General features: G+C 32.0%; 1 long non-coding RNA gene across 2 annotated transcripts; it reads right to left on the reverse strand.

Moving 5' to 3' along the window:
* Positions 1-4,839: 4,839 nt before the first annotated feature.
* Positions 4,840-8,629, reverse strand: LOC133807049 (uncharacterized). 2 transcript variants are annotated; one of them, XR_009879141.1, is made up of 4 exons: positions 8,315-8,629; positions 6,837-7,806; positions 6,334-6,474; positions 4,840-5,184 (listed from the first exon to the last, which is right to left on the reverse strand). It is a non-coding gene; the product is annotated as an uncharacterized LOC133807049 (long non-coding RNA). The 2 variants fall into 2 exon arrangements; XR_009879142.1 differs by having other exon boundaries at positions 6,334-6,542.
* Positions 8,630-9,210: the final 581 nt, after the last annotated feature.

Below are 9,210 nucleotides of genomic sequence, written 5' to 3' on the forward strand. Positions count from 1 at the left end.
TTTAAAATTTTGAATTTCAAAACCCCCTACTACGTCCACATGTTGTAGCATAGATCCATGGACCGCCAACATCTACAGCGATGACATGTGGTCGATGTAGAGTGTCTAGGTTTATATACCTGCAGTGACGACATGTCGTCGTCGTAGGGTAACGAAATCTCAAATCTTCGTGTTCACCGAGCTCCCTACTGCGACGACTTGTCGTCACTGTAGGTATATAATTTTAAAAAAAAAATTAATTAACTATATTAATTAAATAAATAAAGCCAATTTATTTAATTAAATAATAAAACCAATTTATTATTTACAAACATAAGTAGTATATCTCTAAAATGTAAAAAATAACACAAAATATTAATAAATTTAAAAGAATAATATAACCAAACTAAATGCCACTTAAATTAATCCCAAAGTCATCATCATCGTCGGGCTACTGTGGTGGTTGTGGTGGTCGTGGCTGTTGTGGTGGTTGTGGTTGTTGTGGCTACTGTGGTGGAAATTGACTCGAGTACGGAAAGTTCACCATCATGGACTATATCATATTCATGTCCAAGTTCACAGGCTAAAATTGTGGTGCTTGGATGTTCGGATTTGTAGCTTTCATAAATTGATGCATTTTCTGGAAGTTGATGTTCTAGGTCATAATGACTTGACTAAAGTGTTGAACCATGGACTAGAAAGCCTCAGCTAGTACCATTATGAGGGGTAAAATTGTATTTTTAGTCCTATCTCATTGTAGACCATCTATAGAGGATTGAGTGACAATTATAGTTGTAACGATGGATAATTAATAGCGTATCTATATTTGTTATAGAGCGTTCTATGAATTCAAGAGTACAATTCTGAGTCTATAGTGGAGTCACGAGGAATTAATAAGTTAGTAAATTTATTTGTTAGATTTATGAAAACTTATTGGAGCTTGATTTCATAGGCCCATGGTCCCCATTGTACATTGGATAAAATCATCTAGATAGTCTCAATTAATTGATTTAATTATCAATTAGAATTATCAAAGTTGACCAGGTCAATTTTGTATAGTTTCACAGAGTTATGTAATTTTGAGAAGAAAAGAGAAATTATGGCAGATTTATTAATTAAGATAAATTGATATCCAAATTAATAAATAAGTTTAAATCAAGGTTCAAATTATAAATAATTAATTTGATAAAGGATTTAATTAATTAAATCAATAGAATATAATACAGGCCTTGATTTTAAGTCCAATGAGCTTATAATCAAATGGGAAATTTCACGGGCCTAAAGCCCATGATAATTTCAACCTAGGGCTTCAAATTGGCTATTATTTTATTGATTTTTCAATTAAATTAAATGGCCTAATTGAGTCTATAAAAGGAGTGCTTAGAGAGAAGTCAAAACACAAGTTTGACAAGTCACAAGTCAGATTTTCTGATAGTTTTAGATTCTCTCTAAACACAAGTCATTTTCTAAGTTTTTTTGTTATTTTCTCTTCTTCTCTCTATATCTAACTAACGTGTTGAGAATTTCCCTCACTAGTCTAGGTGATTCAAAGGTTACATTTTAAGACTGTGAAGAAATTAGAAGAATGGTTCAGTTTCTTGATAATACTCTGCGACAGAAATGATTCAAGAGTTAGAGAAACTAAAGGAAGGACTATTTAATTCCGATGCGTATAATGTAAGTATTCTATTCTTTGTTTCTCTTTGAATTCAATTTTAGAAACATGTTTTAGGCTATCTCATATTAATTTGTTTAATATTAGATGTACATGAAAATAAATAAAGATCCTGTATAAGTTTTCCTAACACTTGCAGCAAGGCATCCTGCAATTTAGAAACAAGAAAATTAATACATAATATAATTAAATAATAAACATATATACAAAACATAGAAAGTTACTTACATATGAATCATTAGCATTCATGTTCACCCATCCACGTGTCTGATGATTGTACATGTCATGGAACATATCAATAATGTTTGGCAGTTCCTTAGTCTGAAGATTCATCTTTAGAAAAAAAAAATGTAATAAAATATCGGTTAAATAATTAAATTATTATTAAGATAACTGAAAATATTTCAAATTATCTACATATTTTTATTTACCTTCTTAATCGAGCAGAAGCATAAGATGTCGATTCATTGAGACTTGGATACTTCTGTTTTGCTTTGTTGGCAGCATTTTCCTTTGAGCGTGTCATGAACTGTGGTGTGGTGAAAAAGTCAACCAACTTCTGCCAACTCTCGTTGTCCATGTCCTCCGGTGGATTCTTTCTCTCTGTCTTGACATCATCATACCCTCCATGTTCATCGAATTGTTTTTTCTTGCAACCTTTTCTATCCTTATAGTGATCCTAAAACTCTCGCTCAATGCCAGTCTCTATCAGTCGCCACTCAAGCAGAGCTCGGGGAAGAATGAAAAATTCCTTCAAAAAAATAATTTAACCTTGTTAGAATTTTGAAATTATAAAAAATATTACGTGTGAATAAGTTGATAAAATTACCTTAATATTTTGCATCAATCATATCTTGCACTCATCCGGAGCACTCTGCCACGACTCATAACATAATGACACATTGTGACCAATAATGTTACTAATAAGTCTCGTGAACAATGTCCCAAAATCACTAATTGCTTTGTAGGTTCCCCCCTTCAGATCAAATTGTAGAGTCAATGGACCTTTATTGACATTGACGAGTTGCTGCAAATTTTTTTATCGAGGCCGACCTCTTCTTTTCGTGGCAGCCGCTGTATATTTTAATTAAACAATAAAATTAAATTGAATAAAATAATAACAATTTTTCATTTATTGATAAAAATATACTCACACGGTGGCACATAGTCTAGCCTGCACTGTACTCACACTCGGCAGTTCCGTGGTGGCATCCTATTATCCTGAGTTATACACACCCAAGATAATTCCTGCAAGTGCTATGCTCACACAAGCAGATAGAATCTAGTAGCACACCTGCTCTATCATCTAAGCATGTCTACTAACTAAAATCCCTAGCACTATCCTCTTGTTAGTCAACCTAATGCAACCATTCAAGTCACAAAATAATTACATAATTAATCAAATAAGAAAACAAGGTTGTACGCATAACGTACAACCTGTGCACAAATGTCCACTCTTCTTACCTTAAACAGTGCGTTTTCCGCTGACGTGTCTCGAACCACTCACTGCGTCACCTCGATGACCGCTAGCTCCTAGACGTCCAATTACACAGCAAAAATTCAGGAAAAATAAAATAGGCGTTAAGGTTTTATTTCGAAACCCTAATTATCGAAATAATTTAACTATGCCATTTTAACATGCATGACACATAAATTAAAACAATTTCCACAAAAGGTTCAAACCATCATGTCACATACACAAACAATGATGTTTTTAACATATCGCATGAATTCATATAAATACTTTTTATGTGAAAATTACCAAAATACCCTTTAATATCATAATTACATTAAAGACTCAATAATTTTATAAAAATTATCATATGACAACAAAATTTAATAAATAACTTTTCTAAAACCCTAAATAATCAGCAAATTCTCATATACGACCAGAAAAATAATTTTTAACATAAAAAGTATTTATATGAATTCATGCGATATGTTAGAAACATCATTGTTTGTGTATGTGACATGATGGTTTGAAGCTTTTGTGGAAATTGTTTTAATTTACGTGTCATGCATGTTAAAATGGCATAGTTAAATTATTTCGATAATTAGGGTTTCGAAATAAAACCTTAACGCCTATTTTATTTTTCTTGAATTTTTGCTGTGTAATTGGACGTCTAGGAGCTAGAGGTCATCGAGGTGACGCAGCGAGTGGTTCGAGACACGTCAACGGAAAACGCACTGTTTAAGGTAAGAAGAGTGGACATATGTGCACAGGGTGTACGTTATGCGTACAACCTTGTTTTCTTATTTGATTAATTATGTAATTATTTTGTGACTTGAATGGTTTCATTAGGTTGACTAGCAAGAGGATAGTGCTAGGGATTTTAGTTAGTAGACATGCTTAGATGATAGAGCAGGTGTGCTACTAGATTCTATCTGCTTGTGTGAGCATAGCACTTGCAGGAATTATCTTGGGTGTGTATAACTCAGGATAATAGGATGCCACCACGGAACTGCCGAGTGTGAGTACAGCGCAGGCTAGACTATGTGCCACCGTGGGAATTCACTACTACAAAAAAGACTTTTTAGGACTAGCATTGCGAGTCCTAAAAAAGTTTTTAGGACTCGCGTGGTGCGTGTCCTCTATCTGAGAGCCTTAAAAACTGAGGGTTTTTAGGACTTGCATTGCGAATCCTAAAAAAATTATTTTAGGACTCGCAACGTGAGTCCTAAAATCTCTCGTTGAGTGCCTTTATGTAGGTTTTTAGGACTCGCAACGCGAGTCCTAAAAAATCGGGTTGAGTACCTTTAAGTAATATTTTAGGGCTCGCAACGCGAGTCCTAAAAGAATGTTTTTAGGACTCGCAATGCAAGTCCTAAAAGATGTCATTGAGTGTCATTAAACTAAGATTTTAGGACTCGCTTTGCATGCCCTTAAAAGTAATTTTTTTTTTTTAAAAATGCAGCTACAATTTTCATTTTGATTTAAAAAATAATATATCCCTTTGAGAGTCCAAAATGTATTATATATGTTAGATTTCTAAAATTTTAGATTTAAAAAAATTAATATATATTTATTTTAAATTAAAAATTATGATTTAAATGAAAAGCCCAAATTTTAATACAAATCAAAGTTCATAACAAACCACAACACTTTCAAAACTTGACAAATTATATTAGCAAGAACATGAACGATATTAATATTATAGTATCACAATAATAGACAAACAACAACATGAAGACATAGATTTCATACATACCATAAACAAATTATAATTTGTCAATCTCCAAAACCTATAAACTAAACAGGTGGATTATGATGCAGGGTTGTCTTAGCAACTACAAGTAAAGGGTAAAACTTCAACATCTTCCAACAACTAATCAAGTAGACTAAAACTTCTACTCCTTACATGTGAGAATATTGCACTGTCAAATAAAACAAATAATTAAAATCAGAATGTCACTATAACATGAACCTTAAACTACAACCCCAAGCCAAGATTGCCAAAGAAACATTTTTTTTCTTTTCACTCTCTCCTTCGTCTTCTCCATGCGTACTCCCTCTTTGTCAATCAACAAACCTGCGAAAAGAAACAAAAAAAAAAGAATGAAACTGAACAGTTTTAATGATGTCATTTTCTTAACAAATATCAATGTGTATTGCAGTAAGTATATATCAATTTAGTTAATCTATTGTCACCATTATCACCTCAAACAATATATCACACAAGTGTTGGAACTTTAGTTTAAAGATAACCATTTCAAAAACATTATCCAATAAATACTCAATGATGATGACCGGTTAAGAACTTGTCATAAAAAAAATTTAGTGTTGGGCATAAAATTAAACTTTAGTTCTTAACAATTCCTTAAAAAAAATATAGTTAACAGTTTAATTTCAAATTAATATTCAATCTTATGTTCCGAGATGGTTATAAAATACTAACATTTAGTTACTTCGTTTTTAGTTAACTATCATTCTTTTTCCATATTGCGCCTATTTGTTTTAATAAAAAATTAAAATTAAGATAATAAAATAAAATAAACATACAAAACAAAACTAAGTATAAAATAATCTATAGAAAATCAGCATATCCCCTAATTTACTAACCAAGCCATCTGTCACAATCAACACCAACATATCAAACAAATCAAACAACACACATGTTTTCATCTATATATCACCGCAGTACACAAAATTCTCAGAACCTACTTCACTAAGACATGCAAGTTCTCAATCTTCCGTTATCACCGCAGCACACAGAATTCCCAAAACCTACTTCACTACGGATGAATATCTAAGATATTCAAACTCCACTAAAGTAATACAGTTATCATTCAAAAATATATAATCCTTTTATTTTATGATAAATGAGAAGTTTAAAAGATAATAAATCCGTTTAAAAAAAAAGATAAAAATAAATAACTAACTAAAAAGCTCGTTAACCCCATTCGTATAAAAAAAATTCAAGGTCACCATCCAAGAGACAAAGCCCATACCCAATTAAGCATCTTCATTTATGTTACTTACAAAAGCATAATCAAACCAGCTAGCTCACAGTAATAACTATACCCCTATTGTTATTTTTGTTTTTTTTAAACATTGATTCGCTTGCTCTGACCAAATAAATTATTATTTTTATATAAATAAATAATTACTAAGTCTTAATATTAAACCATGTAGATCTGAGTTTAGAAAACAAATATATTTATATTGATGATAGACTTACCCAAATACGAATATCCCTTTAACGTGTAAGGTCTCTAAGGGCTCCACGAGTTAATGGGCAAGATCTCCTCTTGGCACGGCGTTGTTATCACCAAGTGGATGTTGAACTCATTTATTATATGTCCTAACTTGTACCATCATGCTGCAAAGATTTTTAAACAAATTAATATTTTTTTTTACACCTTGACTGAAAAGCCGCTGACCATAAAGCTACAAAGATAAAAGTGTTTTTTCTCTTAAATATATACAGAAAAAAAAAACAAGGGAAAGAAAACAAGTACTACAAGGCACAACAACACTTTTAATACATGGAAGAAAAAAACACCAATATTCCTACTTGACAAGAACATGTTTACAGAAATGCTAAGTGTTAAGTTTTTTCAAAAATGACTTCTTTTTTGGTTGAATCTTACAATATAAAGAATGAGACCAAGCCTGCAAATCAAACAATAATGGTACCAGTATTCTGTAGCAATGGTACAAGAGTTATAAAGCATGAATTACCTCAGAAAGAGCACTGCATCTTTCCCTTCTTGTTTCACTCCTACCAGCTGAATAATATCCAAAACAAAACATTCATACCATCGTCATTAATCATCCCCACTACTAAAGAAAGATGATAAAATTTGACTAAAATTTTAGAATAAAGTAATATTCTAACACCAAATTCAAAGTCTAAAACAATAAGAGCTGATACTTTACTAGACAGTAGACACTCAAACACATTCGCATCGCACACACATATATAAATTTTTAATATAATTATCTTGTAGGATCAATAACAATTAGCCATTATATATCTATGGATTTTATAGATATGAGACAAAGGGAACACAGAGATGAGGATGATGAGTAATAATTAATTTTAATTTGGCAGTGTTATCTCTTGATCTAGTCATTAGAGCTATTTGGGCTGGCAATGCGGTGGTTTTAAAGCCATCAGAAATTGCTCCAGCAACATCCTCTTTGCTTGTTAAATTGTTTGGCCAATACTTAGATAACTCTGCTATAAGAGTTGTTGAGGGGGCTATTCCAGAAACAACTGCATTGCTCCAACAAAAGTGGGATAAAATATTATATACACGTCAGCCAGTATATATATATAAAGAGTAAATTAGTTTATACTAATATTTATGCATCAATGATTACATGGAGTTTGACCATCAGGTTTTTTTTTTAATAATTTTGATCAAAAATATTTCTTATTTATTAATGACAACATACACCAGTGATTCTAGAACTTGGGGGAAAGTGCCCAGCTGTGGTGGATTCGAATATCGACTTACAAGTACGTCTACATAATATATATACATTTCTTGTTTCATAAATTGATATACTTTCATGGTTATTTATTGTTTGTGTTAACAAATAAATAGCATTTAGACTTCTCTTTCTGTTTTGCCAGGGACAAGGGAGATGATAGCAATCCTTTGGAGATAATTTTCCAGAAGCATTTCAAGTTCTTCTTCCTCTTCTGCATAAAACAAAACAAAACAAAATCAAACCAAAATTTAATTTGTTGCAGTAATTATGTAAAATAAAACTACAATATTGTTGATGTCAGGATTAGAATTACCCTCAGCAATCTGCTATTCTACGGCAACAGAGCATTCTAAAATCTCTATTGTTGCTACTAAAGAGAGTTCATTGCATGAGTAATTTTCATGGGCTACACCAAAGTAGTGTTTTCATTGATTTAGGAGACTTAAAAAGTTGCCACTTAAGAAGTAATATATAGCAAAAGATTAGAGATTGAACTGCTGTTCTTTTCATACTTACAGTAAATGGTCAGCATGAAAAAAAAAAACAAGAAAAAAAGAAAGAAAGAAAGAAAGAAAGAAAGAAAGAAGCTTATTCTTATAATACAAAACAAACATTGATGGTGCTCCATTTATATGTTTTGGGTTCAGTTGAGGCCATAGAGTTTCTACAAAAGCATTGTAAAAATTGAAAAACTGAATAAAAATAAAAATGAAACTTACCTACATTGGGAGCTTTGGAACTGTAGAAGTCGAAGATGTGGAGATTGAGGACCTTTGGAACTGTGGAACTCGGATATGTCTGAAGAAATGAACGAGAGGACAAAGAGGCCAGCCACATTGTCGCGCTGGTACCTACACCACCACCCATGAGCCCTCTGCGAGACTGAGCCACCCACGACCCCTGCGCGAGACCGAGTCAGCCAAGACCCCCGAGCCCCTATCATTTGTGCCGTTTTCCCATGACCGGCCCCCAATCCCCCACATTATCGCGCCGTTCACGCTGTTCGCCGAGCGTGAGGGAGAGGAAGTTGGAGGGAGAGGAAGTTGGAGGGTGAGTGTTGCGGCTGTGAGAAGTGAGAAAGAGAGAGAGATAGAGTTTAGGGGAAAAGGGAAAAAACGTGTGGCTTAGGTAGAATTTTTAGTTTTTATTTTAATTTTAAATACAAAATTTAATGATATTAAGAAAAAAAAATACAATAAAATATTGATGATATATTATTAATTTTTATTTTCTAATTATATTTAAAAACTAACCATTTATAATTTTTTGAAATAAAATTTTAGTATATTATTCTTTATATCATAATTAATTTAAATTTTTATATAAAAATTATTATAAATAAAAAGTTAATAATATTAAAAATTTAGAAGAAAAAAAATCTAGAATTTAGGACACGTATCAGTTTTTAGGACTCGTTTCGCGAGCCCTCAAAGAATTATTTTAGGACTCGCAAAGTAAGTCCTTAAAATTATTAAGACTTTTTTTTTAGCCCAGATTTTTTAGGACTCGCATATTCTTTTAGGACACTCATTGTGAGTCCTAAAAGAGTATTAAGGACTCCCAAAGCAAGTCCTTAAAATTATTAAGTAAAACACTTATTTTTATAGCTAAGATT

This window comes from Humulus lupulus, chromosome 1 (assembly GCF_963169125.1).
Source record: "Humulus lupulus chromosome 1, drHumLupu1.1, whole genome shotgun sequence".
Taxonomy (NCBI): Eukaryota; Viridiplantae; Streptophyta; class Magnoliopsida; order Rosales; family Cannabaceae; genus Humulus; species Humulus lupulus.